This window comes from Chiloscyllium plagiosum, unplaced genomic scaffold (assembly GCF_037043375.1).
Source record: "Chiloscyllium plagiosum isolate Xiang-an unplaced genomic scaffold, Cpla_swu_hap1 HiC_scaffold_16, whole genome shotgun sequence".
Taxonomy (NCBI): Eukaryota; Metazoa; Chordata; class Chondrichthyes; order Orectolobiformes; family Hemiscylliidae; genus Chiloscyllium; species Chiloscyllium plagiosum.
In genome coordinates, this window is record NW_028270154.1 from 56,480,875 (window position 1) to 56,499,440 (window position 18,566).

At 40.1% G+C, this 18,566-nt stretch overlaps 1 protein-coding gene across 3 annotated transcripts in view; it reads right to left on the minus strand.

Moving 5' to 3' along the window:
• Positions 1–1,823: 1,823 nt before the first annotated feature.
• ergic1 (endoplasmic reticulum-golgi intermediate compartment 1) overlaps positions 1,824–18,566 on the minus strand; it is a 137,745-nt gene continuing 121,002 nt past the window's right edge. For all 3 annotated transcript variants that reach the window (XR_015759791.1, XR_015759793.1, XR_015759790.1), the window contains exons 11-12: positions 3,480–3,529; positions 1,824–2,966 (exon numbers count right to left, since the gene is read on the minus strand). The gene's annotated coding sequence lies outside the window, so the exon portion shown is untranslated. The remainder of the gene's footprint in view (positions 2,967–3,479; positions 3,530–18,566) is intronic.

Here is an 18,566-nt window from a genome sequence, read left to right on the forward strand (position 1 = left end):
TGAAACTAACCTAGTCTGATGTGCAGGTCCAAAGATGTGCAGGTTTCGTGAATTGACCAGGCTAAATTGCCCATAGTGTTCAGGGATGTGTAGGCTAGGTGGATTAGCCATAGGAAATGCAGGGTTAAGGGGATAGGGTAGGGGGGTGGGTCTGGGTGTAATGCTCTTCAAAGGGTCGGTGTGGACTTCATGGGCTGAATGGCCTGTTTCCACACTGTAGGGATTCTATGATTCTATAATGGAATGAAAATCTCTTACCATTGACAAATTAGGAAATTCTGCAAAATGAATTGAACTATATGTACTGTGAATAAACTATCATTTCTCTCATTTTCACTGAGGTTCCTGCTGAGATTGCCCATACTAATGATGGAAAGTTAGTTCAAAAGAAAGAAATAACTATAATTTGATTTAATAAGGTCTTGTGGCAGGGACTGAGCTACATTTCTGCTGCAATATAACAGAGCAGTTTTTTGCGTCTGAGCCATAGAATGCAGCATTTCTTACTTATACAGAGATTTCTGTCAGGTAGGCAATAACAGACCTGAAGCTTTGTCTACTTTTTTCCCAGATCTATGTCATCTGGGTGCAAACAAATTACATGATTTAAAAGATTGTAGAAAGTGGACAGAAGTGAGGTATACGCATAGCTGTTATACATCCAAGTAGCCTTAATCAAATTCACAGTTCTTCAAACCTAAGATCTCCCATAAAACTCGTACAAATTGATAGAACTCCTCCATTTCCCCCATTCCCTCCTGCCCTGCGCCACCAACAATCACAACCTCAACTCCCACTTCTTCAGTAGGACCTACCAACTTTAAAATCATTCCTCCATGAAATTCATTGCATGTAATTGAAAGGAAACATAGAAGAGATTAAAGCCTTAGGAAGAAAATGGGAGTAAGATAAATATCCAGTTAAAAGAAAGATGTGATAAAAGAAAAATGTCTCTCTTGTTTATCACACAACTATGCAATGAGTTGTTAATTCGGTAATGCTAGTTGAGAACATTCTGTTTTCAAAATGATATGAAACTCATGCATTTTAAGGAGTAATGCGTCATAATTTCCCCCAACCTCCATCTCAAGTATTTCCTTCTAAAGTTAAATGTGAATCAGTATGTTAAAATTCCTGCACTCTATAGTGAAAAAGAAACAAAACTGCATATGATCCTAATCAACTTGGAGTTGTACCTGTGCCATTTCAAAATTGCTTCAAGAAGCTGGAATCAGTCAACAGTTCCCAAGGAGCTCAACAAGTCCATACATGTTGTGCTGGTACATTATGTATCAGCACAACTGCTGAGGAAATGTAACCTCATGCAATAAGCATGATTGGAATGCTGACTCCCAGTGCCTCCAATTTCTCGAGTGTAATAGCAACATAATCCAAAGTCTTTAGGTCACTGTTTTTGTTATCCCTAAACACCCAAATATATTTTCAACAAAACCAACCAATGCATGCACGCTTACACGTTCCACATTCCTAAAATGATGATACATTGAATTATGGAACTTGTTCAAGCCATAAATGTTTACATGATGACTAACCGTGAAATGTTTGCATGCCATTTTTAACATTTCATACGTAGTTAACATCTCGTGCAAATTTAAACCGAGCAAAGGCTTTTCTCAAATCCATTATTGCTTTACAATTTTGGATTCAATTCTAAATTTGTTACTTTTGCAGCATTATTCAATTTATAATTACTGTTTTTATAGAGCTAGAATTGCCAAAAAGGATTATAAATATTTTTGAATGAAAAGGTTAAGAGGCAACAGCAAACTAGAAGAAGTGTTCACAAATGCACAAGATTCATGTGTTTAATAAATTTCCTTTATTGAGAAAATGCACTAAAAAGCAACACAGAGATTGGCTAGAACTAGATAAAGAGATGTACAAGTTTATTATTTGTTCCCATAATTGTCATTTTGAGAAATAAGATTGAGTAGTTTTAACTGATTGTTCACATTCACTCCATAGACATACTCAGGTGGGACAGTCATTTGGGCGCATGACTTGGTTTTTAAAAGTGATCTTATGAACTAATGAATGATATGAGTCACTCAGGTCTCAGTTCTTGTTATCCTTAAGGAGTCAGCTTGTCTTCATTCACCGTAGTCGGCTCCAATTTAACAAACCTACCGTTTGGGGACTGATGCAGAGATTATATAAAAAAATCAAGAAAAAACATTTGTAAATAAAATGTGAAAAATAAATGGTTTGATGTGTTTGAGTCACAGCATTTTTAATGTGTAGAATTTTAGGATTTGGAAGCAAATGCACCATCTTTGAAACAAAGCACACCCTGATTTGGAGAAAGAGAAGTACTTTCATACAGACATTATCCTTGAACACAAAAGTATAAAAAGAGGGATTCTCACACAAGTTGTGCAATGAAGAGAAAACGAAATATCCAATTTACTCAACATATGAGGAAGTACCTAAAGGTCAATTGACCTGACAACTCCAAACTAACTTCATTAACTAAATTGGTTACATATTATTTCCACTTAAGTAAATTGCTGCTTTAAGAATACTGTGCTCACTGCATTGCAGGAACTTCATATTAGGAATTCAAAACCATGGAATTAAACATTTTAACAAATGCTAATAGAGAGTTTGGTACAGAGTAAAGCTTGCAATGTATCCTAATCATAAGTAGAAACCATCTCTTAAAATAGCAATATGTAAAGTTGTTGAATTTTCTATGCTACAAGGTATTTTCTGACTCTGCGGAAGATCACCAATTTGGGAAAGTGCTTGTGAAACAAATACTTTAGAAATTGGACTGAATTTGAACTCATTTCATGCTCAGAGCTTAGAGCAAACACAGGACTTCCATCTGTTTGAATGGAATAGAATCCAGGATCCAGGTGTAAAAGGTGGCAGTCTGCCTCGCTCCTGTCTATTCTTCATATTCCACATTTCCTCACCCTCCGAGCTACGACAAAAAAAGCAATCTGTATCAAGATGAAAAGAACATTTGTATGTCACACACCATCAAATTGTTTAGGAAAAGGCTTGTCAGACATTATCGAGAATTCGTAAGAATCTATTCTAATTCACTATTGTTCCTTTGCGTAATAAAGTGTTCTTTTGTACACTGTTGTTCCATTGTGAGATTTATCTTTCATTAGGACAACTGTAACATTTGCTTGAATACATAGTAATAAAGCCAAAGTCGACTGTTGCATCACGTATGAGAACATGAACTTCTCTAATCTACATATTAAGAAACACTGACATCAGGGTACAGCACATGTGACAGTTGCAGAACAATTCTAAATGGATTGGCCAATACTTAAAGCAAGCTTTTATCTATGCAAAGGTTCCAGACTCTGCTGCCAATCATCACTGACTGACAAAAAATTATGGTGCTATAGAATTAATATATTTTGCTGCAACAATGAACATTTTTAAAGCACAGATTTCTGATGCAATTCTGTCCCAATTAAAGATCTAAGGATTCTTACCAATGGAATGCTTTCATTCAATTTACGCCTTACTCATATCCTGTGCTTATCTGAAAAACATTGCAAGAAGAGTTTTGCATAAGTGGTGTTTTTATTCATAGAGAATTTTCTATTTTACCAAGTGTAATGCTGGTACAGCAGCAAACATGTCATGTCATTGATAAACAATCTGTATAGATATCTCAATTTCTCCTGATAGTAAATGATTTTAGACAGTGGCAACAAATCAGTTAAAATGTCAGTGATTACAACGCATAATGGTCATATAGCTTTGCGTGCAAATTGCATATTCATGTAAAAGAAAGCTTACTTTTATGATTCAGAATGAGTACACAGCATATATGATATTCCCAAGCTAAATAAAAGAGGGGGCACAAATCACAAAGAAAAATCCTGAAAAGGTGAGGATTGGACTAGGAAGGTAATTATAGAACTAATCCTTTCAGGGAGATTTGACAATATGCTCCCTGGAAGAGGACTCATATTTAATTATTAAAAAATGATTGCTTCACTTGTTTAGTTCAAAACTTGAATTCCTTCAAATGATTTTTCTTTAAATTAATATTTTAGAAAAAATAGAGTAACATTCTCACAATTCACTGTTTCCATACCAACGACAGTGTTTTGTATAACCAGTGGATCTTATTTACTCCTGATTCTGCCTGAAAAATAATTTAATAGTTCAACTTTAGATAAATAGAAACAAACAATAGCTTCTTTATCCCACCCAGACTGAAGTAAATTAGCGTTGTGAGACCATGAGGAGTAACAAGCTGCATTAAGCATTTTAAATAAGGTGGATTTATGTAGCAGGGTTTAGACACTAATATTGATTAATCCAAATTAAGCCATGCAATTTCTTTAAGATTATTTTGTGCATTTTCTGAGCTGAATGAGTTTTGTTAATGAATTTTTCACCAAGGTTGCAAACCTAGCTACAACTGTGAAATTCCATATCAAAAAATTCCCAAAAATGATGTGTTGTATAATTCACAGATCATCATATAATTAAAATCAGAGGGGACAACTTTAAGATAACTGGTTTTATCAATCACCTGATGAAGGAGCAGCGTTCTGAAAGCTAGTGCCTCCAAATAAACCTGTTGGACTATAACCTGGTGTCGTGTGATTTTTAACTTGGTTTTATCAATGATCTTTTTTCCAAGTTTGTCAATTATTGTAAATTAATGACAATGAGAATCATCTTTGGATGGTGGGCTGGTGAGAAATGAGGAGGGTCCAGGCATTTCAGCTGCATTAAAAGCATCTAATACAATGAACAGAAAATACACAGTTTAAATTTATAAGACACCCCTAAAATAGGAAGATGTCCAATAGTGCTTCACAGAAACAGAGTCAGAGAAAAACTGACACAAAACCAAAGAATGTTAGGAAGAGTGACTAAGAGCTTGGTCAAAGAGGTACGTCGGAAGGTGGGTTTTAAATGAGATAAAGAAGAAGAGAGGTTTGTAAAGATCATTTGGATTAGCCAAGTGAATTTAAATATTGCCATCCAAGGAGCAGGAAATGCTCACAGTTCAATAGCCTGGTGGCAAATTCTAATCTGAATGTTAAAATATACTAATGCTTTCTTCCAATGAATCACATGGAGAAAAATATTGTAATGTCAAATCCGTAACGGAAAGGGGCCAGACACAATTTACATGTTAAAGAGTACTTTGCAAGTATATATAAAATAAATAAGAGGTGCCTTGGGGATTTATGCTATTCACTATTCATAGCAACGTTGAAAATGCATCTGTAAAGAATGAAGCTCAGATGTGGCTGGGGATATCACACAACACACATTTTTCTTAATAATTATCATTGACTGTGGAAAGAGATATGGAAGTTAATGTTTGGAGCTTATTCTATTGACGATTGCATGGATTTTATTTAAACTCTTCTAGTCTTTTTTTCCCCTCACTGTCTTAAAGGCACAGTTTATCACTCGACCAGTTCAAACAATTGTCCACTATCCCAGCCAAGTGACTGTTTTTGGGTGAGTAAGTGTGATTTAACCATGTGGGGAACTAAAGCAGATACATTCTTGCTAACATGAATCAAGTTTCAACAACTGACATCATGAATGGAAACTGTTGTGGGTAGAATTCCTCAATCGTGATCGTGCTGAGTTGGATTTTATGGTACCTGATAATAAGAACTTTCTGTGCAATCATTTTGCTTTGAACCAACAACTCTGAAGCATTAAAGGTGAAAGAATCATTCATTAGAAAATATCTTGCATAGCCTTAGAAAGCCTCAGAGTTTTAAAGCCAGCAAAGTAGTTCAGAAGTGTCATCACTATTGTAATATGGGGAAATGAGCAGCTAGTCTGTATGGTGTAATGACCAGATAATCAGCTTTTAATTATATCGATCGAGGAATAAATATTGGCCAAGACACTCGAATAACTCTTCTGCTCTTCTTTGATTAGGTTCACGGGAACATTAATGCCTGAGATGGCAAACAGGACTTTGGTTTAACATTTCATGTGAAATGCGCCACTTCCATGGTTGGCCTGCCAGGCTGTTTAAAGTCTCTGGAGTGAGACAAGAACCTGTGACCTTCTGACTCAGAGGCAACTGAGCCTCTACTGAGCTAAGGCTGTGAGATTATGAGGTAACTCAAGAAACACAAGCAGCCAGACATTTCCCATTATGGCATTCAAAATCCTGGAGCAATTCAGCACAAGATGTTTCCTGTTAGCAGTACTTTCTTGGCAAACAGACCAAAAAATGCTGCTTATGAAAATCATGTGATGTAATCAATTGGGAATGAATACCTTTACTCATTTTCCCATTCCTACTTTACAAGATCTTGTGGAATGCAGGGGTGGGGTGCAAGACAAAGAATTAAAAAAAGATCAAAATCCCTTGGAAAAGAACCTTCAAAGTTTTATGCTGATGATTTAAATATAGCAATACAGACTTTCTGAGTGAGGAGAAAGAAAATAGAGTAAGCTTAAAAAGTGTGATGTTAAAGTGGCCCCAATATTAATTCAAAACAGTTTCCAAGCTGAGGTAGAGTGGTTGGTGAGACTATGTACACAAAACTGGAAAATAAAGTTACTGGACTGGATTTTCTGAGTTCAAATGCAGTGAATCACCAAGCCTTGCTTCCTGGTCTGTCATTACCAAACTGAATACAAGCACACCCACATGATAATCCAAAGTCCACATATGAAGCACCTGTCTAGAAATGGAATTTTTAACACTTCCCTTGAATTCTTGCTGACTGAAGCTAGGAACAGAAGCGACATACTTTTATCCCAACAAAGAAACCTGCTATTCCCAAGAAGGTGAGGTCGAATGAAGCTAAGAGTTGAAAAGTGTGGTGCTGGAAAAGCAGAGCAGGTCAGGGAGTCTGCTGTGCTTTTCCAGTGCCACTTTTCAACTCTGATCTCCAACGTCTGCAGTCCTCACTTTCTCCTTGAATGTAGCTAAGGTGAGCAGCACAAAAAGCTGTTTTTGAATGCAATGCTGGACATGGTTTAATGACCCAACCAGGTTAGCAAAAACAAAATCAACCATTTTGCTGATTCACCTCTATCGTTGGTGCAATTTCCAACCCTTCTTCCGTCTTGCCAAACGTAATCTATCAAATGACTCCTCACACCCATTTAAGTTTCAACATAACCCATTCTTCAGTTTCAGTGCACTTCCACTCCTCTGCATATGTCCATCAATCACTGCCACTCAGCACCATTTTTGTATCTGCTTGATATGTCACCTTTCACAGAATGCACTGTACCCACTGAGTGAGTATATCCTCCACAGTCTTAGTTTATTTCTATTCCTTGCAGAAAAGTGTCCAAGGTGCAAGAAAAATAGAGGGACAGAAATGAAGGTGGGATGCTACAATATAGTCCAGCTCCCAGATGCAAAGAAGAGTTATACCTGTGACCTCTCTTTGTTTTACATGCTGCAATGCCAACCACAACCAGCTTATGCAGTTTGCTGGCAGCACTCTCTTCCCTTGACTTGGTCTAAAGATTTCCTTAGTTTATAGTGGTAGAACAAAACTTTTTGAGTGCCTTAATAAGAAATTCTTGTGTTGAACAAAACATAGTTTATTGCGTGACAGCAGTCAGGTACAATTCACATCACTTGGTTGGATATAGCATGAAGCCTTTTTTGTTTATCCAAGTGCCAGCTGAGTTTTTTTGGAGGGATGTTTGCTGTGAGGCCTAGCAGGATTTCTCACCCTACCTAACAAACTCACTTCACTAACTACCGACTCTACCCCAAAGGTGTCCCTTGCACTTGATTCTAGCCCCATTTTGCCATGCACTGTCCCCAGAACAAGTTGCCATTTGGCAGGTGTCCACCAAAAGACCAGCATCCCTTGTGCCCTCACCGGGAATCTGATGGTACAGCAACAACAAAGCCATTCTGCTTGTTGCACAGAGTTAACATAACTAAAACTCCTTACAACTCCATTCTCTCACCCTAGTCACTGTTTAACCACCAGGTCACTCAGTTTACCATTCTTTATCTATATCCCACTTGAAAACCCTCTCTAATTCATTGCTACTCTGTTCCCAGTGCCCAATGTAGTCCAGATCTTGTCATCATCCAGTAAGTTAAAGTCATATACAGGCAAGCAATTGGACAATTCCAAATGTAGATTTGATTTCCATCCAGCAAAAGGGAACACAAACAAAATGAATAGAGGCTGCAATTCACCCCACAATGTAAAACAAATGTTATCATATACAGCTGTTCTACAATCAATGACGGTGTGGTGTCCCCAACTCCCATGTTTGGAAGGTGTCAGTCCTGCCCTGGTTTTTAACACCGAACACAATCAATCTCTGTCACGCACAAGAAAAACTTTCTCCTTCCTCGTGTCCTCGCTTCCTCTTTGGAAGACTGCTCCATTCTCTCACTTCCTCAGCATTCAGCACTTTGTCCCATTGTGTGGAACATAACACAACAGGATGAGGTGGCACGCTCCGTCTGGAGTCCCACAATCCCCAACTCCCTCCTCCCTCAGACTGGTCCAAACAGTGAAAGTGCATCTTCAAGAGCACTATACTCTGCTCCACCCTCGCTCTGATCAACTTGGTGGAGGTGCTGAGACAAGTGAGTTGCCTAGGCATTGCATCAAAATGATATTGCCTTCTGTGTTCCAATAACCCCTTTCCCAGACCAACATCGATCACTTAAATTTTCATTGTACTCAATAATCATTGTATCTATCGTCATAGTTACATGACAAATGATTAAGCAATTTCCCCTCCTCCCTCAGCACGTATTGACATTTCACAAGTGATCAAATGATTTTGACCAGCATTCACTTCCTTTTAAGTCAAGGCCGCTAACTTCTGCATCACTGAAATGACAATGTTTGATTTGCAAGCACCAATGGTGTGATGCAAATCACCTCTGATCAGCATTTCAATGCTGAACACATTCAGTCTGCACGTATTGCAGATGGGCAAAGAAATGATCGCAAATGAACTGTAGTTGGAGATTTCAAGCACATGCTTCATTTATGTGCCCTTTCAAAGTCCAATCACACACCAGATGTGCATTTTTACATATTAGCACAGACTCTACCCACGTTGAGCATTGTCCCCACCAATTTCCAGTTGCATTTTACATTTACAGAATGACAAGGGCTGGCAGGATTGCCCCACTCAAAGTCAGAATGAGACATCTCTCTCAGTTATGGGTATTTCCCTTAAGCTTTAAACAAAACCCAAGTTCTGGAATACAAACAAATCATGAGGCCCTGTTGTGGGTAAATCACCACAAGGTACATTTAATTCAGCTACTTACTAATAGGTCTCACAGACAATCCAATTAATGGTGAAATCTGGCCAGGATTTCAATTAACAGTGATCCATCTCTGGAAGTTTCCAGTGTTCAGTCCTTCTGCAGTTTTGTTCTTCCAAGTTCTGTTGTTGAGTTGTTCTCGTGTTGGATTCTTATAAAGTTTTCTCTCTTTCAAGTCTGTGATATCCTATAGATTCTTTCATCCCCAACATTAATTATATTTTCGAAGACCACAAGTGTGCAGCTTGCTTTCTGATCAGAAATAGCTCCTTTGTTCCTTGTTACATTCGGGGTTAGCTGTCTGTTTAAAACACAGCTTTTTCCTGCAATTAACACCTTTACATCAGAACATTACTTCAGAAGACAGGTTTAATTCCTCATTTATCATAAAGCTGGAGATTATCAAATAAGTGTTATCTTCTCTCTCCAAGGAAACAGCTTGTTTATGTTGTTTCTGGAGCTTCTTCTTTCCAGGGATGGTTAATTCACATGTTGCTGCAATTCCTTTTATAACCATTTATCATTGCTCATTTCATCTCAAGAAAAAGCTTGTTCCAGAGACAGAGTTATTGCTGCTTCTTTCAATCCATGAACAGTTATTATAGTTATGAGGTTTCCACTGTCACACCACATCATTTACCATACTGGTCACAAAATGATTAAAATAAACAACAATCCGTTAGTACTACTCAAAATCCATTCACTTTAAAGTGATGTTTCAAAGCTGTTTCTAAAAGAAATCACCATGGCTCCAGAAATACCTGCATTTAATTAATTTCAGACATACAGAAAACCCATCAGTTACTAATTCAAAAACACAGAGATACAAACTCACAATAAACAACATTAAAAATTATACATATCATTACACCACTTATATCACACATTTAACAGGCAACAATACCCGTAATTGGCAATTTGCTGCTGAGAAACTCACTTTGGGACCTAGCAGACACATAAAACATGCTCCCGATATCAACAGAAGCATTACTGTATGCCTCATCTATTCATGCCTCAAATTTCACTATAACCCATGTCAGTCAGGCCCTTTAAGGTTCTGCCCACCATCACTAAAATGTTTGGGATATCAGCAGATGGATATGGGATGTTGGACAGCTGTAGTACAAAGCTATTATGATACTTCAGGGAATGCGCTATACACATCGACCATCGCTGATTGTAGTTGCATCTTCTTAAACACCTCCATGCCTGTGCATCTTCTGATCCCACCTCAGCCTCTCACCACAGCTTTGGATGGTGAGTGATTTTGTCTTTCAATTGTTATGGACTAGGCCAGACCACTCAAAACATTCTTAAACAGGCAGCCCTAGACCGAACTTTGCGATCGGTAAGTTTACAGTGAAAATTACCCAGAGTAAGATAGCTAGGTTGACTACTAGATTTTGAAACAGACAAAATTTTTTTCACAAAATTACACAATGAAACACAAAGACCAGAATAAAGAACCCCTACAGAATTTAGCCTATCCAACTAGACTTAATTATGCTGTTCTGAATACACAAAAGTCCCAAGAAACAAACTTGCTTTAAAACCCAATATAAATGGAACACATGCTTACAGGTTGAAGTTGAAGGGCAGAAAAGAGAGAGAGTGTCCACACTGAACTAAAACAGCCCTGCTCAGCTCAGCTGAAGAGCTGACCCCTCCCCTCTCCTTTTACAGGTCACTTCTAAAGCATGACCACTTTGGCCTGAAGTCTCATATAGACAAAAGGCCTCTCAAAACCCTTTTCATCTTTGGACCAAACCAGACTGATCGGCAAGGGTACATGGTAGGTGGGGGAGTGCGGATGGTGGGTGGGGTGGATGGGGGTTGGTGTTGGACAGGGTTAGGGGCAGGTGAGGCTCGTGCGGGGTGTGCTGCTGCCTAGTCTCCTGGGGAATGGACTTAGCAAGTGCTCACTATGTCAATCACATTGAACTGATGGGGGGCGGGGGGGGCGGTGGTGGAGGCTTCAGCAATGCCGCACGTCTATTATACACAAGTGTGTGCCTGCTCAGAAGAACTCTGAGACAGAGAGAGTGAGCAAAGCAGGCAGAGGGAAGAAAAAGGAAACTTCAGAAACCTCTGAGCCCCAGAGGAGAGGCATTGAATCAATTAACTCAAGAATCAATTATCCAAACGAAATAGTGCCCACCCATCTTGTTCGGATAATTGAGATTCCTCTGTATAACCTTACTGAGAAGCCTCTTCCAAGGATGCCCGCGTTGAAGAAGTTCTCCTTCCTCTATAATGATCTCAGTGAGTGTCTCTCACTGCACCCCCAAGTCATCTCCTCTGCCCTGAAGACCTCTCCGTTTTCCATCGCTCCTATCCGCTCCACCTTCCACTCCGACCTATCACCATTCCCCCCCCCATCTTCATCCACCTATCATATTCCCATCTACCTCCCCCCTGCCTCCAACCGTCACCCCCACCCCCACCCCACCTCCCATTTTTCCCTCAGTCCCTTTCAGCCCATTCCTGATGAAGAGCTTATGCTTGAAACATCGACTCTCCTGTTCCTCGGATGCTGCCTGACAGTTGCGCTTTTCCAGTGCTGCACGTTTTGACTCTGATCCCCATCATTTGCAGTCCTCACTCTCTCCTGATCTGAATTAAGACTCAGTTCTTACAGCTTTCTTCTTCATTCTGCTATTAATTAGCTGAAGAGACTGAGTCAATAATCATGCCCCACTGTTCCACAATTGTTATAACTGATATCATCACAAATGTATACCATCATGTGACCATCAAAAGTGACCAATTTATTTGTCTGACTGCTTTTCAGGACAAAAGCAATTCGTACATCAGGCAACAGCAACAAAAATTTTTTTTATTGTAACACACTCAACTTTAATTAATAAAATCAATGAAAAGAAAGGATTTTTAATCTATTACCAAGCAACTTAAAATACACCCCTTCAAAACCCCCAGAAACACACACTCAATGATGATTAAAGTGGACACAAGGCAAATGGTTCAAAACAAATTGTATGGATGGAAAACTAATATACACGTGGTAAACGAAACCATGGCAATCACAAGCCTAGATATCAAGGGCGGGTTAAATTGTCTCCCTCAGACGTTTGTAATTTTTAGCACTAATGACATGCTACTGTCTGTGGGATGATGGTTGTTCTTTGATTCAATGGTTGATCAGGTGAAGTGAAGTCTTTCTTGTTTTGGAATTCTTTCCTTTAAGCTTTCTTTATTTTTCTGCCTTTTTTCAACACAGAGATGTAGACCGAGAGAGAGAAGAAAGACGGATGCTTTCAGCTTGAAGCTTCTGGAAGATTTTCTCTTCTTGCTCCGAATGCTTGTCAGCACACTGCAGCACAACCAATCAGAGGGCAGCTGTCAGGCAGAATTGGTGCCATTCAATCTGAAACTGTTCCTTCCCACTTCTTCAAATATTAATACAGTATTGCAAACTGCAACAATATGAGCATTTGATTTTCAAATTGCAAAACTCGAGAAATATTAGTAATCCAGTTTCCATTTCAGTTTATAGTTTCAAAAATAATATATGGTTTTGAATACTACCCTGTGGGAAACTTTTAATGGCTTGATCTTGGCATCATAAACATTTCTGAGAAGCTTTGGAAGTTTGTGAGCGGGCACCAACAAGCTAGTCCCTTTTTTTCTAAAAGCTGTTCCTTGGCTCAAGGAGATTCTGTCCTTGATTTTTTACAGAGGGGCAATAAATCAGACTTAATTGATATTATCCAATTTGGTCTCTATAAGAGCCCCATGAACCAACAACACCGCCTTCTTTTAACAGGCAAGTATCTCAAGTCTTGTGAAATGCAAATTGGCAACCTTGATTTAAAACAATGTTTAAATTGATTAAAAGTCTCCTTATTATCATATAATAACATTCAATGTTATTCTCAGTGCTAAGGGCTGCACAGTGGCTCAGTGGTTAGCACTGCTGCCTCAGAGTGCCAGGGACCCAGGTTCAATTCCAGCCTGGGGCGACTATCTGTGTGGAGTCTGCACATTCTTCTCATACCTGTGTGGGTTTCCTCCCATAGTCCAAAGTCATGGAGGTCAGTTGGATTGTCTGTACTAAGTTGCCCCATAGTGTGCAGGTTAGGTGGGTTAACAATCATAAACGTGGAGTTACAGGGATAGAATGGTATGCTCTTCACAAGGTCAGTGCATACTCAATGGGATGAATGGCCTCTATCTGCACTTTAGAGATGCTATGAAATTGCCCACTCTAAATGATTGTGCTACTCCTGCGAACATGTTACATTTACGCAGCCAAAGGTGCCACAGTTAAACCCGTGGGTGGAGCCAGGTTGCGGTCACATTCTAACTTTATCTCAACCTAAACCAAACCCAACCAATCTCAGAGGTTAGCCCTCACTCATTATACTTGACAAATAGAATTTATTTGCTATTAAAAAAAGACTGCCACACTCAATTCTATCAATTTTGTCACTTGATAGGGCTCTCAAATTAACACAAATGAAATTTTGATTATCATGAATTTTTCTGAACATGACAAAGCAAACGCTTTAAAATATTCTCTGCTCAGCTCAGCCAGGGTGGGAAATGGAGTCTTTCAAATCCCAATAACCAATGAATCTATTTGTTAAAACAGCCACGTGGCAACATATGAAAAGTCATAACAAGAAAGGAAATGCAGAAGATATTCAAGACCTGGATAAGTGAGGTTTTAACAGAAGACTATTTGAATCCCCAGGGAATGATGAACAAAGCTAATACATCAGTGAAAAAACAGACCAATTTAAATCTTTTTCAAATGTTTTCAGCAATAAAATATTTTAAATCTTCACTGTTCTACCCACAACCCAAAACTGACGTCTATTCATTGTCATAAAGAATGAAGATGAATTGAATTGAATTGAATTTATTGTCACATGTACTAAGGCACGGTGAAAAGCTTTGTCTTGCGAGCAATACAGGCAGATCACAGAGTTAAGTAGCATAGGTAGTAAATAATACGTAAACAGCGGCAAAAACAAAAACACAGGTACAGCCGAATGTTAAGAGGTTGAGAGTCCATTCAGTATTCTAACAACAGTAGGGTAGAAACTGATTCGAAACCGGCTGGTGCCTGTGTTCAGGCTTCTGTACCTTCTGGTAGAAAAACATTGCCAGGGTGGAATGGATCTTTGATAATGCGGGCGGCCTTTCCTTGACAGCAAGCCTGGTGGATGGATTCTATAGTTGGAGGTTGGCCTTTGTGATTGTTCGGGCTAAGTTCACCACTCTCTGTAACCGCCTCTGATCTTGAATGGTACAGTTGCATACCAGGTAGTGATACATCTAGACAGAATACTCTCGATGGCACAACTATAAAAGTTGGAAAGGGTATTTGCCATTATGCCAAATTTTCTCAGCTTTCTGAGGAAGAAGAGACATTATTGGGGCTTTGTAACCAGTGCGTCCACATGGGGAGTCCAAGAAAGCTTGTTGGGGATGACCACTCCCAGGAGCTTGACACTCTCCACTCGTTCCACTTCTGTGCTGTTAATGTCTCGGGGGCATGAGTAACATCCGACCAAAAGTCAATAATGAGTTCCTTGCTTTTGCCGGCATGGAGAGCTAAGTTGTTCTCAGTGCACCATTTTTTCAAGTCTTCCATCTCCCGGCTGTAGTCTGGTTCATCGCCATCTGAGATTCAGACAACTATGGTTGTGTCATCAGCGAACTTGTAAATGGCATTATTCTTGTATTTGGCGACACAGTCATGGGTATACAGTGAGTACAGTAGGGGCTGAGTAAGCACCATTGGGGGCTTCAGTATTGAGTGTTAGTGAGGAATGAAATATTGCCCCCAATCTTCACTGATTGTGGTCTGTGGGTCAGGAAACGGAGGACCCAGTTGCAGAGAGTGGACTTAGTCCGAGATCACTAAGCCTAGTAATCAGTTTCAAGGGGATAATAGTGTTGAAGGTTGAACTGTAGTCAATGAGTAGGATTCTTACATAACTGTTCTTGGTGTTAAGGTGTTTTAAGGAGCAGTGAAAAGCAAGTGATATGGCTTCTCAGGTGGATCGGTTGGTCCGATAGGCAAATTGGAGTGGGTCAAGAGTAGTGGGGAGGCTGGAGTTGATTAATGCCATGACCAGCCTTTCAAAGCACTTCATGACCACTGAAGTTAGGGCCACTGGGCGGTAGACATTGAGACATGCTGCATGAGCCTTCTTAGGCACAGGGATGATGTTGGCTCTCTTGAAACAGGCAGGGACAGGGGCCTGCTGTAGGGAGAGGTTGAAGATGTCTGAGAAGACCTCTGCCAATTCATCTGCACATGCTCTCGTACTCCGTCTGGTCCCATCGCTTTCCTTGGATTCACATGAAGGAAACTGATCTGACCTCTGATGCAGTGACTGTTGAGATAGACTCGTCAGGACTTGTCAGAATAGGTGTTACTTCTCTGCCGAAATTCTGCTCAAAGCGAGCATAGAAGGCATTGAGACAATCTGGGAGGATATGTCATTGTCTGCGATCTCACACTGTCTCTTTATAACCTGTGATGTCGTTCAGTCCTTGCCATAGTTGCCGGGTGTCTGTCTGGGTCTCTAGTTTGGACCGGTATTGGTCCTTGGTTGTCTTAATGGCTCTGCGAAGGTCATACTTGGATTCCTTATATTTGAGTAGGTCTCCTGATCTGAAGGCCTTCTGCCTAGTTTTTAGCAGGCTCTATATGTCCTGATTCATCCAGGGTTTCCTGTTAGGGAACACCAAGATTGACTTCCTCAGTATGCAGTCCTCCACACACTCGCTGATAAAGTCTGTGACGATGGTGGCGTACTCGTCCAAGGTACCTGCGGACTGTTTGAACATGGCCCAATCAGTCGACTCCAGACAGCACCGGAGTTGATCCTCTGCCCTCTCCGACCAGCACTGGACCTGTATCTACGAGGGGGTCTCCTGCTTGAGCTTTTGTCTGTCAGCCAGGAGAAGAAATATGGCATTGTGGTCAGAGTTCCCGAAATGAGGACAGGGAATGGAGCTGTGGGCATCTTTTACAGGGGTGTAGCAGTGGTCTAAAGTGTTCAAGCCCCTAGTGGGGCAGGTAATGTTCTGGTCGTACTTGGGCAACACTGTCCTTAGATTGACTTGATTGAAGTAGCCAATTACAATAAACAGGACCATGGGGTGTTCTGTCTCCAGTGTGTTAGTACAGCACATCCAGAGCTTCCTCAACCTTTGGCTTGTGGCGGTATGTACACAGCAGTTAGTATAGCAGTGGTAAATTCCCGTGGTAGATAGAAAGGGGGCATTTGATGGTGAGGAATTCAAGGTTTGTGGAGCAATGGCTGCCCAGGGCTGCAACGTCCATGCACCACAGGTTGTTGGTTAAAAAGCAAACCCCTCCACCCTTTGTCTTACCCGTCTGTACAGTCCATACGATGGATAGAAAAACCATCAGCCTGAAACGCGCAGTTGGGAATGGATGGGTTGAGTCAGGTATCTGTGAAGCAGGGTGCGCAGCAGTCCTGCAGTTCACACTGGAAGCTGAGCTGTGATCTAAGTTCATCCACCTTGTTCTCCAGAGATTGTACAGAGATGAGAAAGCTACATTATACTGTATCTCATTTTGCCAATAAATGGAATGTCAATCTTTGGTGTTTTAAAGTCTGATGTGCCTTGCATTATTTTTTAATGCAAGAAACTGGCACAAAGAATAAGGTACACATTGATTGAAAGTTACTAATAAAGCATTTGCTTGCATATTTTTATTTTTGCTATATTGTGAATGATGGCCAAGAGGTAATTTAATCCCACGCTTTCATTACTGTTGTTCTGAAAATGCCCATTAAGGGGTGAACAGAGAAACGGTGTAGAGGCGAGACTCTTTACTTTCCTTCATTTTGAAGAATAGCTGACCTCTAAGCCTGCCCAGAGCACTAATGGCCTGGACTTATTCTGGTGGACTGTATCCAGGTGCCTGTATGTTTGCCCCTGTATCCCACTGCCACCTGTATGTTCATGAAGGTATTGGAGCCAAACAAATGTCCCATCCACCATCAGAACTATTTTCAGTTCTCACCTACCTCTGCTTCTGGCCCCAGTTGGAGTTTCAAAGTTCTGCTCCAGGAAATATCTGTTGGTGAAATGGTAGCAGGAAGTAATGAGAGGGCACCCAGTTTCATGAAATTGCTTTGTAAACCCTGGGCTGACAGTGGAAGGGGAAAAAGAAAATCTCTTCGTCCCAGGGAATAAAAGATCTTCCAGTCATCCATATCCCTTGCAGTGGGAACACATTATTGAGAATGCTACTGCCAGGAGGCTTGCACCAAAAGCATCAATATAAAGATGGTGCTGAAAAATGGTATTGAGGTAGAAGATTGAGGTAGAAGATGAACTATAATGTATTTGAATAGCAAGTAAAGTTCAAAGGGGCTTAATGGCTAACTCCTCCTCCTATTTTCTATCTTCCAAAGTATATATTAATTGTATTAGGAGAGAGATCTCCTTGTACCAGAGAGAGAAAGAAAGCAAGAGAGAGAGAAAGAAAGCAAGAGAGAGAGAAAGAAAGCAAGAGAGAGAGAAAGAAAGCGAGAGAGAGAAAGAAAGAAAGAGAGAGAGAGAGAAAGAAAGAGAGAGAGAGAGAAAGAAAGAGAGAGAGAAAGAGAGAAAGAGAAAAAGAAAGAAAGAAAGAAAGAAGGAAAGAGAAAAGAGGCATGAACCTGCTTCTTTGAGTCCAGCAACTTCAAAATCTCCAGACTGTTTTCAGTAAATAGCCAGACAGTCAAAACCAAACCAAACCAAACCAAACCAAACCAGAGAAAAGCTGAGCTGAGAACTGGCCACTCCCCTCTCATTGTACAAGTTTTTTTTTAACTTAAAAGCTTTTTGTATGAGGCAGTATCTGTTAATTATAATCAAACTGGCCCTAAAACCCATGAAACATAGGCTTTTTGGGGTCTTTGTCTTTTATGACCTCTCTGGAAAAAAACAAAGACAACATAGCCTTGTTAAAGGAGCAGCATCGTCACACAGAGCCAATGTGATTATAGTTTCAGAAATTGTCCTGTCCTACCAATCCTTGTATATAGTTATGTTCAATAAAACCTTTTAACATTCCCGAATGTAGAGCTGATCTTACTAGATGGTGGCAATGGTGACAGGTTCATAGATCAAACAGGAAATAGCACAAAGCTTCTGAATTGAAGTCCAGCGACAGTTCAGTGTAAGGGAAAAGAACAAGGTCAGCAACCTAACCCACAGGAGAGGGGGAAAGTCTGGAGAGTAGTCCAAATGCAGTACGGTGCAGCAGTGAAGGTCTTTTAGAGCAACCAGATCACCAGATAGGTTT